Genomic DNA, 21,104 nt, shown 5'->3' on the forward strand with positions numbered 1-21,104 from the left:
TAATGAGTAAGCTAATGCTAATCAGTTCGAATAAATCAGCTTGTTAGAATTATAATCTAATCATTTTCAGCATGTTAAATAATTAAATAATCTCCAACACGCTAATTAACTAGAAATCCTGTCTATTGGAGTTAAACAATTTGTCATTTAAATATTATCTATGTGCATATTTCTGAATATAATAAATTGCATGCATGAGTACTTTTGCATCTTTAAACACATAAATATCTCCTCGCATGTTTAAAAATTGGCATAGTAATAATCATTGTTTTAAATTAATAGTGAATTGCCCGCTCAAAGATTCTTCTGCAACTATCTGTTTTCTATCACTTAAAATAAAAAATTAATAAATTAGCTACTAAGCCAGTTTCTACATTAATAAACTGACTGCTGAAAATAAATTTTGGAACCAATAATAAAATCTGCTACTACTTCTAAACATTCTGCCCACATGTTCCTATTTAAATAATATGTCCTAATTAATCTAACCAATAAATTAATTAAATATGCTCTGTAATAATTCCCCCCCCCCCCCCCTTTTTTAAGTTATTTTGTTGTTATCGTATTGTTATGCTGCTTATTTTGTATGCACACACCTTACATGAGATCTTTTCTTTACTTGTGTTCGCTAGCATGTTTAATAAAATCTAGAGGCCGATCTGAGACCCTATGTGCTAAATGCTCGTCCAAATTTGTTTGACTTGGTGTCTAGGTGGGCCTATTATATTTTATTTTGTCTAAATTCACTATAATAGCAGTCCAATGCCTCTTGGACCTTACGTGGAGACGCTAGACACCTTTTAGAGACGAAAAACATGCGGTGGTGGGGTAGGGGTAGTTTAGGCCCTATGGATATGATGACATCGACTCAGGCTTAAAGCGATAAACTTTGGTTTTGTCAGTCCCTACACGGAAGCCTATCAAAAAAATAATAAATAATAATCGTAGTTATCACTTAGTCATGCTAATTAAATAAACCAACAAATGAAGTGATCTTAATTGCTATTTGTAACCCCCACATAAATTGCATGATATACGACCGGGACCCACATTTGTGGACCTCGAGGGATGCCTAACACCTTCTCCTCGAGGTAACTTGAACCCTTACCCGATCTCTGGTTCGTTGACCTTAGCTAGAATTAGTTTAGGTTAGATAGGTGCCCTAACGCGCCTTAATTCGTTAGGTGGTGACTCATCAATCACCCAAAAGCCCAAAAGAGTTGTTAGGTTGTGCACCAAAACCCATTTTGCGAAAAACGGGGCGCGACAGTCATAATGTGTTAATCATTTAATCTATTGGGAGTAGCATAATACCAAATTGGAATAGGGTTAGTCACCCATATAGTCCCAGAACTACGAGCCACGTAGGTTGTAAGTCCCCTCTGTGGGCATCATTTTAATGACCATGCCAGTATGCCTCTATACCTTTGGCCGGGTGTATTGGGTCCTCTCAATGGGGGGTATACATCAGACTCCACATTTAGCTGATGTGGTTTTATTATCGGTTATTAGTAGCTCCCACAGTTCAGTCAGACTCTATTGCATTGACCACATTTCAGTACGGTTAGTATTCAGTCTCAGCATGCTATAAATTTAGTCATTGCATTCAGTTAGATCAGTATCCAGTATCTATATCATGTTTAGATTATACTCTTACTTTATTGCTTGTTCAGTTATATGTTTATTTCAACTTTACTCTATCCTGCATGCTCAGTATCTTTCAAGTACTGACGCATACTTTGCGCTACATCTTCTCGTGATATAGGTCCAGGTTCCCAGCATCCAGATCACGTATAGATCGATTCCCGATCTCCAGTTCAGCAGCATCAATGGTGAGTCCTCATTCTTCGAGGACAATAGTCATGTTATCTTTCCATTATTTCAGTCTTTTAGTGTCAGTTTTGCTAGACTTAGCTGGGGCATGTCCCAACACTTCTAGTCAGTTAAAGGCTATTTTCAGACAGTGTTAGATTTAGCTTAATATTTGAGTTTGATATTTCTTTTGTATTAAAACTCTCAGATTTGATATATTCAATTTAGTATATGGGTATTTCCCCATCATTTCAGATTTACTTATGATTAGCTTCCGCATAAATTATTATTATTCTTAGTATGCTCATGTTATGCCAACAGGGTTAGCTTGGGGTCACTTATGATCCTAGGTCATGTGCCCGCGTCTCGAGGGTAGCTCGGGGTGTGACAAACTTGGTTAGAGCATTATGTTTAAGTGTCTTAGGATGTCTGAAAAGCCGCACTAGGTAGAATCATTTTCATGGGTGTGTAGTGTGCACCACATCTAATGAGAGGGAGGTTACAAAGTGTTTTTAGGAAAAATCTTCATTTTTTTGTTTCTCTTATCGTGCGTAAGGTATGATCTAATTCCGTTCTAACTCAACGTTCTACGTTTCAGATCATGCCTCCTCATAGAGCTAACGCCAGGAATGCGAATGCCAGGAACACAAATGCAACTCCTCTAGTCCCAGATCAAGAAGTTTCTAATGCAGAGTTTCGAAACGCCATTCAAATGTTGGCTCAGAGTGTTTCCAACCAGAACAATCAGCGGGTTCCAGTTCCGGCAAATGCTAATGTTGGGTCAGTTGCTGCTAGAGTGCGAGATTTTATTAGGATGAATCTGCCAGAGTTCCTAAGATCGCAGATAGGTGAGGATCCCCAAAACTTTATTAATAAGGTCAAGAAGATCTTTGAAGTGATGCAAGTAACTGGGAATGATCGAGTTGAGTTAGCATCTTACCAACTTAAGGATGTGGCCCATATCTGGTATACTCAGTGGAAAGAGAATATGGTACAGATGCAACTCCTATCACTTGGGATTGCTTTAGTGAGACCTTTCTGGACAGGTTCTTCCCAAGAGAGCTAAGGCAGGCGAAAGCTCAAGAATTTATGACCTTAAGGCAAAGTAGCATGACAGTCCAAGAGTATGGGCTCAAGTTTACCCAACTTTCCAGGTATGCTTCTCACATAGTTGCTGATTCCAGGACTCAGATGAATAAGTTTCTAAATGGAGTGTCAGACTTGGTGAAGACAGAGTGTAGACATACTATATTGCTGGAAATATGAGCATCTCTAGGCTCATGACTCATGCTCAACAGGTTGAGGGTGATAAACTTAGGGAACAGGCTAAGGAGAACAAGAAGGCTAGGGTTGGGAACTATGACTATTCTCAGCAGAAATCGGGTGGTGAAAATCGCTCACAGGGTCAGCAGAAATTTTCAGCTTCACCAGCTAGTGTTCTGTCATCTAAGTTCAGACAAGATCAGAAAGGTAGGGCATCATGCTCTAAGTCTCAGGGAAGTGTTTCAGGTACCAAAACCTACCCAACTTGCCCTAAGTGTGGTAAGAACCATCCGGACGAGTGCTTTGCAGAAAAGGAATGATGTTTTGGGTGTGGTTAGTCTGGTCACAGGTTGAGGGATTGTCCCTCTAAATAGGGTCAAAGAGGCAATGGTAGAGCCCAGTCCACTACTTCAGCAGCGCCAGCAAATTGCCCAACTCAGCAGGGTAACTCATCTGGTACAGGTGGCAGACAACGCCAGAACATGCTCTATGCTCTTCAGGCTCGCCAGGATAAAGAAGATTCTCCTGATGTAGTCACTGGTACATTACGAGTTTTTGATCTCGATATTTATGTTTTGTTAGATCCAGGGGCTACTCTTTCATTTGTTACTCCTTATATAGCAATTAAGTTTGATATTAGTCCAGAAACTCTCTCAGAACCTTTCACAGTCTCTACTGCAATCGGTGACCCATTTATAGCTAGATAGGTATACATAAATTGCCCTGTCACAGTCTCTCAGAATGTCACCTCAGCAGATCTTGTAGAGTTATAAATGGTAGACTTCGATGTCATTCTAGGCATGAATTGGTTACATTCATGTTATGCCTCAGTCGATTGTAGAAGTAGGATTGTTCGTTTTCAGTTTCCATATGAACCTATCTGAGAATGGAAGGGTAGTAATTTAACGCCTATGGGTCGATTCATTTCTTAGCTTAAGGCCAGAAAGATGATATCTAAGGGTTATCTCTATCATCTAGTTCAAGTTAAGGATTCAAGCTCCGAAACCCCAACTCTTGAGTCAGTTCCAGTGGTTAATGAGTTCCAAAAGTGTTTCCAGAAGATCTTCCCAGAGTTCCTCCTGAAAGAGAAATCAACTTTGGAATTGATCTCCTTCCAGATACCCAGCCTATTTCTATTCCTCCTAACCGAATGGCTCCAGCTGAGCTTAAGAAATTGAAAGAGCAGTTGAAAGACCTTTTAGATAAGGGCTTCATCAGACCTAGTATTTCGTCATGGGGTGCACCAGTGTTGTTCGTGAAAAAGAAAGATGGTTCCCTCAGAATGTGCATTGACTATAAGCAGTTGAACAAGGTCACAATTAAGAATACGTATCCCATCCCCAGGATTGATGACTTGTTTGACCAACTTCAAGGTGCTAGTCATTTCTCGAAGATAGACATCAGATCCGGTTATCATCAGCTTAAAGTTAGAGATAGTGACATTCTGAAAACAACCTTCACAACTCGGTATGGTCATTATGAATTTGTAGTAATGTCATTTGGACTAACCAATGCTCCTACAGCTTTTATGGATTTGATTAACAGAGTGTTTAAGCAGTACTTGGACTTGTTCGTTATCGCCTTATTTATGATATCCTCATTTACTCTAGGAATGAGAAAGAACATGCGAGTCATTTGAGAGTTGTTCTGCAAACTCTCAAAGATCACCAGTTATTCGCGAAGTTTAACAAATGAGAGTTTTGGTTGCAGTCAGTAGCTTTCCTTGGTCACATTGTGTCTAGCGAAGGGATCCGAGTGGATTCTCAAAAAATAGAAGCAGTGAAACTATGGCCCAGACCTACCTCTCCTACAGATATGAGAAGTTTCTTGGGTCTAGCGGGTTATTACAGAAGGTTCGTGGAAGGATTTTCATCCATAGCCTCTCCATTGACTAAGTTACCTCAGAAGAAAGTCAAGTTTCAGTGGTCATTTTGAGAAAAGTTTCACAAAAGTGAAAACTAGGTTGACTACAACTCTTGTTTTGACTCTACTAGAGGGTTCAGACGGTTATGTTATTTATTGTGATACATCCAGAGTCGGCTTAGGTTGTGTGTTGATGCAGCGAGATAAAGTTATAACTTATGCTTCCAGACAACTTAAGGTGTATGAGAAGAACTATCCGACTCATGGCCTCGAGCTTACACAGTGGTGTTTGCACTCAAGATTTGGAGACACTACTTGTATGGTGTTCATATAGATGTGTTCACAGACCATAAGAGCCTTCAATATGTGTTCACCCAGAAAGAGTTGAATCTTCGCCAGAGAAGATGGCTTGAGTTCGACAAGGATTATGACATGAGTGTGCATTACCATCTTGGTAAGGCAATGTAGTAGCAGATGCCCTTAGCAGACTATCTATGGGTAGTGTAGCATATGTTGAGGAAGAAAGAAAAGAGCTAGCAAATGATGTTCACATGCTTGCTCGTTTAGGAGTTCGTCTTATGAGCATATCAGATGGTGGTGTGACAGCTCAAAATGGATCAAAATCTTCATTAGTAGTAGAAGTTAAGGAAAAGTAAGACAATGATCCGATATTGCTTGAGCTAAAGGGTGCAGTCCATCAACAGAGAGTTGAGGTATTCTCCCAAGGGGAGATGGTGTGCTTCGCTACTAGGGTCGATTATGTGTTCCTAATGTGGGCGAGTTGAGACAACAAATTCTTGCAGAAGCCCATAACTCCAGGTATTCTATTCATCCAGGCACCACTAAGATGTATTGTGATCTGCGGGAAGTCTTTTGGTGGAATGACATGAAGAGGGATATAACAGATTTTGTGGCTAAATGCCCCAATTGTCAGCAAGTCAAGGTAGAACATCAGAAACCAAGAGGTATGACTCAAGAGATCGACATTCCTACTTGGAAGTGGGAAGTGATCAACATGAATTTCATTATAGGTTTACCTCGTACTCGCAGACAACATGACTCAATTTGGGTGATAGTTGACAAAGTCAATAAGTCTTCTCGCTTTTTGGTGATCAAGACTACAAATTTAGCAGAGGACTACGCCAAACTTTACATTAATAAGGTAGTCAGGTTGCAGGGGTTCCTTTGTCTATCATATCAGATAGAGGTCCTCAGTTTACCTCTCATTTCTGGAAGTCATTTCAGAAAGGTCTTGGTACTCAGGTTAATCTTAGTACCGCATTTCATCCACAAACAAATGGTCAGGCAGAACGTACCATTCAGACCTTAGAAAATATGTTGAGAGCTTGTGTGATCGATTTCAAGGGTAGTTGGGATGATCACATTCCTTTTATTGAGTTCGCCTACAATAATAACTACTATTCCAGCATTCAGATGGCCCCTTATGAGGCATTGTATGGGCGTAGATGCAGATCTCCGGTTGGTTGGTTTGAAGTAGGTGAATCAGCCTTGATTGAACCAGACTCAGTCCATTATGCTATGGAGAAAGTGCAACTCATTAGAGATAGACTTAAGACAACCTAGAGTCACCAAAAGTATTATGCAGATGTGAGGAGAAGAGAACTAGAGTTCCAAGTTTACGATTGGGTCTTCCTAAAAGTGTCACCTATAAAAGGGTGATGAGATTTGGCAAGAAAGGGAAGCTCAGTCCCAGATATGTAGGCCCTTACCAGATCTTGAAAAGGATTGGTAAAGTGGCTTATGAGTTAGAGTTGCCAGCAGAATTAGCAGCAGTGCATCCAGTCTTTCACATTTCACTATTGAAGAAGTGTGTGGGTGAACCAGCATCCGTAGTGCCATTAGAGAGTGTGGCCGTGAAATATAGTCTTTCGTATGAGGATGTACCAGTTGAGATTCTTGATTTGCAGGTTAGAAGATTGAGAAACAAAGAAGTCACGTCAGTCAAGGTTTTGTGGAGGAGTCAGTCCGTAGAGAAAGCTACTTGAGAAGCAGAAGCAGCCATGAAGTCCAAGTATCCTCACATCTTTCCTTCCGATTCCAATTTAGCTTGAGGTATTAGTTCCTTTTCATTTTTTCAGTTATTCTTGCGCAAATTCAGTCTTAATATCATGTTCCCTCAGTTTGTACTTGCACTTTCAACGTATTTGCATGTTCTTGGAACTTAGTTCAATCTCAGTATTTTAGTGGTAGGGATTGCAGCCCTCTCCCTCCTTTTCAGCTAGTTAGTCTTCATTCGAGGGCGAATGTTTCCAAGGGGGAGATAGTGTAACACCCAGTATCCGAAAACAGACCTCAAAATAGATTTCCAGAAGCTGCAGGTGCGACCCACGATCGCCACCCACGGACCGTAAAGTGACCCACAGTCTGTGCTGGTGGTCCGTGGTTCACACCTGAAACCTTCCCAGAACTCAGCCCAAAAATTTGGCCAAGGGTAGACCCACGCCAGGACTTACGGACTGTAGGTCAAACCACGGTCTGTGGTCCAAGGTCGTAGGTCAGACCCCTAAATTTCAGCCTCCAGTACTGATCGACGGATGACCAGCACGGACCGTCAGTCGATCGATGGTCTGTCAGTCCCGTCCATCAGTCACTCTGATAGCAGTTAAGTCGGGGGTCTTTTGGTCTTTTCCCTATTCATTTGACCCCTAAACTACGTCGTTTAGACCCTAAATTATGAGGTTTTAGTCAGTTTAAGCCTAGAAACATAACTAGAACTTACCTAAGTCAAATAATTAATCAAACTTAGAAAAATTAAAGCGTAAGAGGAGAAAAGAGGTCAAGAACCCTAGTTCAAGAACGCAACAAGATTCCATCAGTTCAAGCCCGAAATAGAAAGATTTCTCCGTGGAATTCGTCACCAGGTATGTGGGATTTCACTAGTGGGTTCCTTTCGCCCATTAGGTCCCTAGAGTTCAGTTAGATTCTTGATTCCCTATCATTAACTAGACCTAAGGTTTTTAGAACTTCAACAAATTATCATGAATTAGTTATTTAAATGTTTCAAATCAAATTATCATGTTATTACTTGGTTTCTAGCATAAATTTCAAAACCCTAGCTATGTATTTCTTTAGTTCTTGAATTATACATGCTAGGTCAGATATTCCAGTTATTTCAAATATATATGCCTCAGTTTGTGAATGTGTCATTATCAGTATATTAATGTGCATTCCCAATTTGCATGTCAGTTTTGAACTATCCAGTATATTACATAATTCAGTCATAATGTGTTAATCATTTAATCTATTGGGAGTAACATAATACCGAGTTGGACTAAGGTCAGTCACCCATGTAGTCCCAGAACTACGAGCCACGTAGATTGTAAGTCCCCTCTGTGGGCATCATTTTAGTGATCACGCTAGCATGCCTCTATACCTTTGGCCGGGTGTATTGGGTCCTCTCAATGAGGCGTATACATCAGACTCCACATTTAGCTGATGTGGTTTTATTATCGGTTATTAGTAGCTCCCACAGTTCAGTTTTTTAGTATAGTCAGTATTCAGTCTCAACATGTTATAAATTTGGTCATTGCATTTAGTTAGCTCAGTATCCAGTATCTATATCATGTTTAGATTATACTCTTACTTTATTGCTTGTTCAGTTATATGTTTATTTCAGCTTTACTCTATCCTGCATGCTCAGTATCTTTCAAGTACTGACGCATACTTTGCGCTACATCTTCTCATGATGTAGGTCCAGGTTCCCAGCATCCAGATCACGTATAGATCGGTTCCCGATCTCCAGTTCAGCAACATCAATGGTGAGTCCTCATTCTTCGAGGACAATAGTCATGTTATCTTTCCATTATTTCAGTCTTTTAGTGTCAGTTTTGCTAGACTTAGCTGGGGCATGTCCCAACACTTCTAGTCAATTAGAGGCTATTTTTAGACAGAGTTAGATTCAGTTTAGTATTTGAGTTTGATATTTCTTTTGTATTAAAACTCTCAGATTTGATATATTTAGTTTAGTTTATTGATATTTCCCCATCATTTCAGATTTACTTATGATTAGCTTCCGCATTAGTTATTATTAATCTTAGTATGCTCATGTTATGCCAGCAGGGTTAGCTTGGGGTCACTTGTGATCCTAGGTCTCATGTCCGCGTCTCGGGGGTAGCTCGAGGCGTGACACCCTTATTCTTGTTCAAAATTGATTTATTACCCCCTTATAATCCTATGTGGCCCATAAAGTGTATTTCACTCGCCACTAGTGAGTGACCTAAGAAAAAAAAATTATTTTGTTTATTTCAACATTTATTTAACTAAAAATATTATTTTCTTTTTATTCTATTTATTTTATTGTGTTTTTCAATTTTTCTTGTCCTTTTATCTTCTTTTACCCAGAAGATTGAGGTTTCAAACTTTTGTTTCTTTGAGGGAGATCAGAATTAGTGAGAAGATTATTGAAATGAGAAAGTTATGAAAGCGGAGTGAGGTGGATGAGGAAGATCGGAAATAGCCGGTGAGAGAAGCGTCAGAGAGATTAACGATGGCGACATCAGAGTGAGAATCAGGAAAACCGTCGGAGGTCATGTTCAGACTATGTAGAAAAATACCCATGTGAGTCAGAGCTTTTCAGTCTTTGCAGATATAATATATCTTGATTTTGAGCAAAAATTAAAGGCATTTTGGTCCTATAGTGTTGCTTAGCCATTGATTTGATAATTTTTTTTATTTTCCAATTTTAATTTTGATTATGCGGTTGAAAATGGTTGGGATGGTATTATAGCTATGGTGGCAGTAGGATAGCCGGCGACGAAAAGGAGAAAAAAGTCTGGGTTGCAGCAGTACTCCAACGTACTGAACCATTGAAGAAGAAGAAAAGTAAAAAAAAATTTGTTTAAAAAATAGATTAGAAATAACATATGTGAAAATAAATTTTAAAAAAAAGTAATGACACGTGGTAGGTGATAACTAGTGCGTGTGTACACTCTCTTTCTTATATGTGAGATTGATAAAAAAAAAAGAGATACTTTTACCACTTTTAAATTATTCAAGGGGATATTAGGACCTTTGCAAAGTTTTGATATTTTTAAAAAAAAAGTGTTATAGTTAAATTGAGTAATGATGTATTTTCTCTTTTTTTTTCTTAAAGAATGAGTATATATATACTATACAATGGTCTCTTTCAACTTTCTTATCATTCTAAGGCTGATGTCAACATACTGTATTCCAACCAAGGATAGATGTAAAAGGTAGATTCCATTATGTGGATGAATGTTGTTGGTAATGAAAAAGGGAATCCCCATTATGTAAATTTGGGTTTTTATTTATTTAATGTTCGATGTATATATTAAGATTAAATTCAAATTCATATTGAAAAGTCGTATCTAGTATCCATAATTGAGACTAGAGTTAAATTCAGATTGAGAAGTCACACATTAAGGATAAATCACTCTCTATCGAAGGCAATTTCCTTTTCAGCTATACTCAAATTTGATATATCTGACTAAAATTGAAAAAAAATAAAATTATTTACCATTCCACTGCGTCCTTTGTTGGTGGAACTTTGGTCCATTAAGCCCCATTTATTGATTATTTTCTTATTTGATTGATCAATTATTTCTACTTCAAACTTGGAATACTTTTTAAAAGTGTTCACTTATAAAATCTTAAATCTTATTTTCATGTCTAAACTATTTTCTTGGACTTCAACTTCAAATACTACTTTTTCTATAATAATAATAAATCAAATCATGTTCAAACGTCTTTCAAGTATATTTGTTACCTTAATACCAAAGTAGACCAAGCCAACACAAAAGTGAAAAAAGCAAACTGCACATTTTTTTTTTTCATTCTTTTAAAAGGTGATGACTTATATCCCACAACAAAGTAGAGAGTGTTGATATCACTTTTTAGCATAACAATTCCAATGTTATCATACTCGCATTAGTACCCAAAGAAGTACACACACAAATCTTTTTTCTTTTTGGACAACCAAAAAATAAAATATTTTTTTTTCCTCCAAACCCTTTTTTTTCATGTCAAATTGTTTTCTCTTTATTCTTCACTAGGTTTTTACTCCATACATACCTCCTAAAAACATATTTTTGTTATTTGGACACTCTTGAAAAAGTACTGGTGCACAATAGTAAGAGGTGAACAAAATCGAACTTTTCCCCCATTAATAACATTTAAAATATGAGTCGAGTCGAGTACTTAATTCATTTTCGATCGACTCATATTCGATTCGATCCGCTCGTTTGCCACTCCTATTGTAACTTACACATAAATAGAAATTTTTGGGTGTTTGGTATGAAGAAAAATATTTTCACGATTTCTTTTTGATAAATAAGTAAAAAATATTGTACCAAAATATATAATTAAGATAAATATTATAAAAATGAGATAGGAGTTAGCGGTGGAGGGAGGTTTAGATGGGGATGGAAGGAGGAGGGGGTTGAATGATAGTGGCCTAGTGAGGGAGGAGACTACGAGTAATTATGAAATTTATTTTTCCTAGTCCCATTAAAAAATATTTTTTGATTTTTCGAAATATTTCGACCAACCAATGAGAAAGTGTTTTGCTCCCTACCAATTCACCCTTTATGCGAAATAAGTGGAAATATATAGCACCAAAAATAGTGTAAATTAACTTTTCAAATATTTGATGTAAATATTTAACATTATAGGTAACCTTTTCAAAATTTGACATAGTATTACAAAAAAAATAAAAAAATCTGATATGCCTCAAAATGCCACTTCTATGATATTAATTCTTAGTAGGAATTATGCTACTTATGGTGAAAGTTAAGTTATTGTATATTCTTCAAAACATTCAATTTAACTTTTGTGTACGCAGTAACATTGGATCATGAAATTTGTTGAAAAGTAAAAGGTTAAAGATTCAATTATAATTCTTTTTTTATTGAAGACTTTTGGAAAAGTTCAATGTTTTGTCCTGGATGTTTATTGAGCTAAGCAATGTTTGTTTCTTTCCTCTTCTTTTTTTTTAATTAAAAAAAATTATGATTATTCAATAAACATTAGAAAGCAACACTTGGAAGACAAAGTTTTAGGTAGGGAAATAGGTTTTATTTTTAAAAATTTAATACTATAAAGATAAGGTCCTCATCAACTAATCAATACATGGAAGTTATTCCTAACTCAAATCCCCACACCAAAAAAGAATAAAATTATTAATGTACTCTCTACATAATTGTCTTATTTCTATTTTCATTCAAGTTATCAAACTGATTTCTTTCTTGGATTAGAACTTTGAATCACTCTCTTATAAACATGGAACTAATTTTGTCAGCCTAGAAACATGTATGTCGTACTTGACTTACTTTTATCAACCTACCCCTTATTAGGAGCGTCACATACACCTCCACAAGGACTCAATTTATGCATAATCCAACTATCATAACAAGGAATTATTGGCTTAGATATTATATTTATCGCGATCCAAATTCATATTACATATTATATGTTTTGAGCCTAGACCCCACGCTATACAATTTCAAGTAAAAATGCAAAATTTAGTCTTCACTAGAAAAGAAATTATTAAGCCTTTGATTAGGTAAACTGTCCAAGACAAGAAGAAAAGAAATATCAGTGTCAAATGGATTTAAATATTAAGTAAAATGACATAATTCTATGTAGATCCAAGTCCTTATTAGGCTTAAATGACATGGACTATTGTAGACCAAGACTAGAAAGGCACACGTATATTTTAAATTATTAATAATATGATTTTGACATTCATTTTCTTTTCTAGTGCTTCCTCCTTAATTTGTCCTTTTTTTAATTATTCGATATTTAAAATTTACTTGTTTCATTAATTTATATACGTATTGAGTATGTAACTACACATGCTAAAAGAAACTACACGCTTTCTATTGAATATTTCTCTTTGCTTGAAGCTTAAATTTAATGTCTTTGATTATCAACCATCGAAGGGCGACTCTAGAAGGGGAGTAAAGGTGTTTACCTGAATTAGGCTATGAATGGTGAAAATAATAATTGAAAGTCGTGTACCATAGCACGACTAGAAAGAAATTATTCTTTGAAAAATTCGACAGAGTTGGGGATTCGTTCACGACTCAAGTAAATGATCGCTTCAGGGAACCATGAGCTGTCAACAGAAATTGTTTGTCGATGAAAGTCCTAGTGCTTTGTCCGTGTTGGTCAATCATCAAATTCGTTATCTCTTTTGAGATATTAGCTTCAAATTGTGGTCATTTTGACTCCGAGCCTGTGCTATTATATATAGCTAGAACTAAAATATTGATATATAGAGGTAAAATATAATATTGAAAATCAATTTCAAAGAAAATAAATTTTTTTTGTCATAAAAGAAAATAAAACTGTTAAATAAACCAAAGTCTTCTTTTCCCACTCTATTTTAGGAGAAAGGTGAAATAAAGATTCCATTAATTCTGATTTTTCATTGGACATTTGTAACGCAAAAAGGATGAATGACGTTGCACCAACTTAAATGGCCCCACGCGCTTCCCCTTTACCTTCAATAAAATTATTGTTTGTAATTTTATTAGTAATTTTTTTTAAAAAATATTTAAATTATAATATATTTTTATTGAATATTTGAATATATAATAATTATTTTTATTAGATATGCTTTACTTAAAAAAATTTAAGTCTTTTAGCGTGCCTATTACCTAGGTAAATATAAATAAGTTAACCACTTAAAATATGTTAATTCTTTTAAGGGAAAAGAGTTAAAAATGCCCTTAACATATCTCAAATGGTTCAAATATGCCCTCTTTCTACGTTTTGGTTTAAAAATGCCCTCAACATTTTTTTAAGGTTTAAAATTACCCTTTTTTAGCAGTCCACTGACATGGCAAATGATGAGTCATTTAATTAGATAAATGGCTTCATCTTATTGGTCTACCTAATTTTTTTAAATCCTGCCTAACGACCCCCGCCTCATTTATGCTACGAAAATTCAAACCCACCAAAAAACCCGTTTACATATTAACCAACCCAGAAACGTCTTCTTCCTCCAATGCTTGTATTGTGTTTGGAGAAAGGCAAATCTCAAAAATCATACTCCCTTCTTCTGCCTCAGGTGACATCAATTTTCCCCTCCAACATGTTTGACACTCCACCTCTCTGTGCAATTGCTTTCCCCAACCAAAATCATACGTATTAAAATTTCTTTTTTAATTATATGCATTAATCTTAATAAATTAAAAAATTTACATTTTGATTGATAATGATGTATATAATTTAATTAGGAGACATATCTTATAAATATGTGATTCACTTATCTTGCAATGGATGTTTGTCAACACGAGCAACTTTTTTTTCCTTCAAAAAGTAAATAAAAAATAGTTATCAAAAACATTTTATCATGTGTTCAGATGCTCAATCAGTTTATTTTCTTTACTAAATAATTACTGAAAATAATAAATATTATGAACAAATAAAATTGTGTGTGTGTATGGGGTAGGGTGGGGTTATGGAACTAGCTCTCACATAATTTAGATATATAATTGATAATTTTATCACAATTATATATATTTCATATCTTATTTTAAAAATTTATTAATAAATTTAAAGAATCGGGGTCGTTGATACATTTCATTATTTTTATGAAAAATTTTGTTTGAAAATACTCTATTAAAATATCCCAAGTAATAGCTTTTAAGTAGCTTTTGGAATATATGCTTTTTAGTGATATTTGCTATTACAATAAATTTGGAATATTTAATTTTTGAGCATTTTATATTTGACAACTCAGCATAAAGCTTTTGCACAAGCCATGAGTTATAATTTTTGATAATTTGAACATAATCATAAGGTAACAACCTAATATAATAATTAGCTACATAATTTCATCATTGTTTATTTAGCAACATTTTGCATGTACATGCCATATACTTGTATTTATGTAAAAATAAATAAAAATAAATTAGAAACTAATTATTAAAACTTGATTGTGTTTTTTTAAGAAAAATTATAGTTGGGGGATTTAAAAATGAAAGTCAAATCCTCATTAATAAAGTAAAAATTCAGATAATTAATCAATTAAATTTTTACTTAAAATTTAATTATAACCTTCATATCTAGAAAGTATATCTCACCCATCCAAAACTTGTAGGCAACAAGCTTCAAAAATTTATTATTTCAAAAAGTACCTTTTTTTAGAAGTATTTTTTCAAAACAGACAAACAACCTTTTTGAAGAATCATAATTCATCTTTAGCTAATTAATTTTAAAAATAATTTATTAATATTAAAGCAACAATTCAAGCTTGATCAGAATTTAATTATTTTAAAATAAGAAAAGCACTTTTTTAGCTTATTAAAACAATTTTTGTAACTGCATAAAATATTTATCTTTTTTTTTTTTTAAAAAAAAACTCAGTTCTTTATTCCAAGCATTTTGATATTTTAGTAAAAATAAATTCTTCACTCAAATAAAAAAGAAAAAAGTAATAAAAAAAATCCTTCACTTCCGTGCTGAACACAGTCTATAAAGCGCGTGAAGAAAATACAGTCACAGTAAGTCCCCGTTTGGCAAGTGAGAATATTTTTACACAGTTTCCAAAGTTTTTATAAGAAAATTCAAAATCCAATACATGGAATTCAAAATTAGACTATAATTAGACTTTTGTCTGAAAATAATTTTCACAGCCAAAAACTCGCCGGAAACCGCCGCTCAAGAAAACAACACTAGTAGTATCATATATACAAAATTTTTTACTTTATAGAGAATTTTTTTTTTCAAGAATCTTGAAAGTTGGGTTTTTGTGAAAAAGTGATAGGCTGTGTAAAAAAGGGTGTATTGGGTGATGGCTGAAGAAGCTAAAGGAGTGAGCTTTTGAGTTTTGGAAGAGCAAAAGGGACGGACGACGTCGTTTTTAAGTTGTGCAGTGATGAAGATTCTTCTCAGATTCCTTTTTATGTTATTGGTGATCTTTAATCCTAATGGTATAGTTTAATTTTCATTTTTGTTCAATTCTTTTGTTTTGTTTGATGGGGTTGTTGTAGTTTTTCATATACTTGGAATTGTGAATGATGGGGTTGTTTCTTTCTTTCTTTTTTAAATCTTGGAACTTTGCTGTTGTTTTTTCTTTCATGAACTTTTGCTGATTGGGAATCAGGGAAATGGTTAGCAGATTTGATCAATATGCAGACTTGTTCATGTATGATTTCAAAATTTAATAAGTTATAACTAAAAATTCCTCTCTAGGAGGTAGTGGTAAGGTTTGTGTACACTCTATCCTCTTCAGACCCCAGAGATTACACTAGGTGTGTTGCTGCTGTTGTTGTTGTTGTAATAGCTAAAAAAATTAACATTAGCAGTAGCCAATAAAACCTGGATCTTCTTATTGTGTATGTGGACTTGGCTATTTTCTGTTTGATCTTGCTGCAGTGGAATTTGGTTGTTACCTTTTTCTTTGCTTATGAGAATGGATTGGTATAGCAGCCTTATTTATATACTTCTGTAGTGTAAGGTTATTAAGCTGTATAATTGATGAATAGGCAAATTGTTGTTTGATGTATTTATTGTGATTCCATTAGAAACTTCAGTTTCAGTTTCAAAAAAAGATTCCATTAGAAATTGACTGAAGAAGTTTCCTGCAAGTCTATGTTAAATTTAATTTGGTAGACTGTTTATCATGTAAAGTCGATTCTTGTGGCTTGATAGGCTGGTTAAAATGTATAATTAGACTCGAGTTAACAGAAGTAGTTTCAGCTTTTTTTATATATCTGCATTCTTTCTCAGACGATTTGGATGGTTAACATTTTGTGTGGAACTGGTTTTCTTATTCTTTTTCTTTGTACTAAATGCACTTTTTTCACCTTCTTGTTTCAGCTCAACAGACTGCAAGAGCGTTCACAGGAACGTATGGGATTAATTACGGAAGAATTGCAGATAACATCCCTTCACCTGATAAAGTGGTTAAACTTCTTCGGGCAGCAAAGATTAAGAATGTTAGAATTTATGATGCAGAGCCTAGTGTCCTTAATGCGTTTAAAGGAACAGGGCTTGAGCTAGTGGTTGGACTTCCGAATGGGTTTGGTAAAAGAAATGAGTGCTAATGCAGATCATGCTCTGAATTGGGTAAAAGATAATGTGAAGGCATTCCTTCCTGATACCCGCATTGTTGGCATCGCTGTTGGAAATGAAGTTTTGGGGGGTAGTGACAATGAAATGGAGGTAGCCCTTCTGAATGCTGTAAAGAATGTATATAATGCAACAAAAAAGCTTGGGATAAGTGATGTTGTTCAGATATCGACCGCACACTCGCAGGCTGTTTTTGCTGATTCATTCCCTCCTTCTTATTGTGTATTTAAAGATGGTGTTGCTCAGTTGATGAAGCCACTTTTAGAGTTTTTCTCGAAAATTGGATCTCCGTTCTGTTTAAATGCTTATCCGTTTTTGGCTTACACGTACAACCCAGATAAAATAGACATAAATTATGCTCTTTTTCAGCCAAATGAAGGCATTGTTGACAATAAAACTCATCTACATTATGATAACTTGCTCGATGCTCAGATTGATGCAGCGTATGCAGCTCTAGAGGATGCTGGTTTCAGGAAAATGGAAGTCATAGTTACTGAAACAGGCTGGGCCTCTGATGGGGATGAGAATGAACCTGCTGCCACCCCAAGTAATGCTAGAACATATAATTATAATCTGCGTAAAAGGCTCGCCAAGAGGAAAGGAACTCCATTGAGGCCGAAAAAAAATGTTGAAGGCATATATTTTTGCACTCTTCAATGAGTATCAAAAGACGGGTCAATCATCAGAGAAGAACTTCGGACTCTTCAAAGCTGATGGTAGTATATCTTATGATGTTGGTTTCTCTGGGCTGCAAGATATTTCAGCTGCGTCTTCGCTTTTGTCTTTAAAGGTATGAGGCTCTTTTGTCCTCATGAAAAAGTTTCTTCCGTTTACTCGACTTTTCATTCTTAGAATCAATGCTCTGTGCATTAGTCATCCTTCATGTTCTGGATAATGATCGAATTGTTGTGAGCATAGTGTTTTCATATAGTTTTGGATCATCTGTGTAGCACCCGTAGATTTGAAAAATGTGATCTTAACTTACTTAGAATATAAAATGGAAAGAAGACACGTTAATTGGTCCCTTATACTGGAAATTTAATCTCATGTTCAAGCATAAAAAACATGCACGGGTTCAATGTGTAGCATGTCGTAAATATGCTGGAAACCTCTACATGAATGTATTGAGTTGAATTGCATGCTTGCTACTATCGAAAGTGTAGATGGAGTTCTTTATATACTTTATCCTGCTCCTTTGCAAAACGATAAAGGAACTAAGGAAGACTAAGAAAATCAAATGTTTTTGGAGCTTCATGGGTTTTATCTTAATGCCCTGATTATGCCTCTGTGGGAAAGTAATTCAATCAATAATATGATCACCCGGTTCATTAAAAATAGAGTAATCTTTATTAATGCATATTTTAAGGGTTCAGACTTGTGAAAACGTGTTACATTTAATTTTAAAATGTATATGAGCAGATACTTTTTCAAGGTGTTTTGACATGCTTATAGAATGAGTCCTTGTATTTCAATGTGTTTCAACATGCTTATAGCATTGGATATGTTTTTCCTACTGCTGGAAGCCCATTTTTTCATACAGTAAAGAACAAGAAGCCTTTTCTAAATCTATTGACAGGAGGAGGACTGGAAAGAGGTTGAGAGTATGTACCAGAGTTGATGAGGGGGGTGAAAAGGGTTAGATCCATTGGCTAAAACTAGACTTCTTTTTCTGTTACTAAGTACTTGAAAAGCTTCCTGTTCTGCTACTTAGAACTTTTGTAGAAAGAGGAAATGAGCAGAGGAAAAAAAAAGAAAAGGAAAGAAGAGAAGAAGGCAAGTAAGTTTGTAAAGTTCATCACTTTGAAGCTTATGGTATAAATTGTCTTTTCAGATCTGGTTTTGATAAGTGATGTATTATGATCATTTTCAGCATGGATATCATGCTGTTCTTGGTGTCTCCATGATTGTTGGTGCCTGAGTTGGAACTTTGGAAATACTGGTAAACACTTATTGAGTGGATCAATAGCTTGAAAGAAAAAAAGAACTTCAATATATTTTAAAAGAATACTCTAGTCTAAGGAAATTAGTCATGGTGATTTGAATGGAGCTTCCGGAAAGATTTACTTGGTTTTGTTTTCTCATTTGGGAGCATTATAGAGGTGCTGATAAGCTGACATGAACAACTTAGTCTGTGGTGAACTTGTTGAAAAATAGTCATTAATGTACTTTGTGAAGAGATAGGTTAATAGATTTGCCGTGGAAGCAGAAGTATGATGGATCTGCTGCTTTCATTTGTTAGGACATGTCCTTCGTAAGTGTTTGTTCAATCCAACAAACAAGTCAAATAGTTCGTGTCAACTTGTCACGTGTCCTCTTCCTGCTCTACCGTTTTTGAATCCAGTTGATGAATGGGCACTCTATCACATTTGATGTATTTGAGAAGCTTTTGCAGTAGCTATCTTACCAATGATAACTCAACTTTACTCCTTTTTCATTTTGGATTTCTCTGGTCCTTAATCATTTTGGAGGAAGCTAGTTTTTCTTCCTCCCCCCTCATTTCTCCCTCCTGCTCCTTTGTTTGGGGCTTTCACTTTGATGGGGTCAGTTGATTTGTGTACTTGGAGTAGCTTTACCCGTGCACTTCTAGAATTTGTTGCAGCACTAAAAATAAACTTTTTGGAACATGTATATATTGAGTTTCTAGCAAACCCTTCGATTTGCTACTGTAGCTCATTGACAAACAAGTTGTTACTATGAAGATTCATGTTTTTTTATGAAAGATAGTCTTTGTTTGTCAACTTGTTCCTGCTCCTTCTATTCATATATGGGGTTGTTACTTCATAGTAGATTAGATTTGTCTTGGTGTTTGAGTTGATTGAGACCAATCTATAATGTAGGGAACTTTTCATTCTAAACTGTAATGTTCATTCCATCTATGTTGGTAACTGCCATTTTTATTTTCATTTGATGAATCTTAGTATGCTATGCAAATGTGGATCAATTCTTGTCCCCTCATTTGTTCCTTTTGTATTTCTTCTCTTCGATCTCTTCTTGGTTTTGTTTTTTTCCTTTTGTTCTGTCTCTCTTTATGTTCTTTTCCTACCCAATACGTGCAACTACATGACCTTTTTGGCTATTATTGCTCTTAGTAGAAGATATCTCATTCTATCTTACTCTTTGATTTTATTATTATCCGTTGTTTCCTTTGCTTCCGTCTTCGTATTATCTATTGTTGCTACTTGTTCTCTTCTTAATTGTTTTCAACACACTTCTTCGCTATTATATTTACTTTATATACATGCTTGATTTTTTATATGCTTACTCGAGCCGAGGGTCCTATCAGAAACAACCTCTCTACCTTAACAAGGTAGGGGTAAGGCTGCATACACGCCACCCTCCTCAGGCCTCACTTGTGGGATTATACTGCATATTCTGTTGTTGTAGTAGAAGATATCTCATTCTTGTTAAGATACCCTTTCATATTTTTGAAGCTTGATAACGGATTCCCGAGCATATTCTTAATTATCCTAGTTGACAAAGAATATGAAACAACCAGAGCAGATTTCTGCATTTTAATGTCCTCTTCTGCAGTTTTTATGTCACATATCATAGTGGACTTACACATTTTACATGCATACAAATGTTTCAGGGAATTCAAGCTCAAGGGTATTATTTGTCAGCGACAGCAATCACAACTTCAATATCGATTCTGCTGTCGAGGTTATGACAACATTTTTTGATCTCATCTTATACGAAATACCAGATTAGCGTCTCAAATTTCCTAGTTACAGAAACTGCTACAACGACAACATTAGGAATGCAGTCTCTTAGATCTTCATCGCTAGTCGTCCGGGGAGATTGCTGATTGTTTTTGAATTTTTCAGCAATGCAGAATCAGTATATATGAAATAAGTTCTTTCTTGGTTTATCTTGTCTCAGTCTTGCTGTTTCTTAGTATTCTTATTTAGATTTACGTTATATGCATTGACGGTATATAGAACTTTTCCACCATCAGTTCAATTTAAGTACCATATCAGACATGATATGAAAAGTTACATGTTGTTTTAGGTCAACTTAAGGGGTAAAGAATCTATATATTGTTAGTGTGTTGATTCAGAAACATACGCTAGGGCGGTTGGACGGGGAGTTGGATCAGGCCAACGGTC

At 35.4% G+C, this 21,104-nt stretch overlaps 1 pseudogene; it reads left to right on the forward strand.

Annotated features, from left to right (window-relative positions):
- The first annotated feature begins 15,530 nt into the window (after positions 1-15,530).
- Positions 15,531-20,866, forward strand: LOC125824411 (glucan endo-1,3-beta-glucosidase 11-like; annotated as a pseudogene).
- The last annotated feature ends 238 nt before the right edge of the window (positions 20,867-21,104 follow it).

Source organism: Solanum verrucosum, unplaced genomic scaffold, assembly GCF_900185275.1.
Source record: "Solanum verrucosum unplaced genomic scaffold, falcon-dt-bn FXZP01000022.1, whole genome shotgun sequence".
NCBI classification, from domain to species: domain Eukaryota; kingdom Viridiplantae; phylum Streptophyta; class Magnoliopsida; order Solanales; family Solanaceae; genus Solanum; species Solanum verrucosum.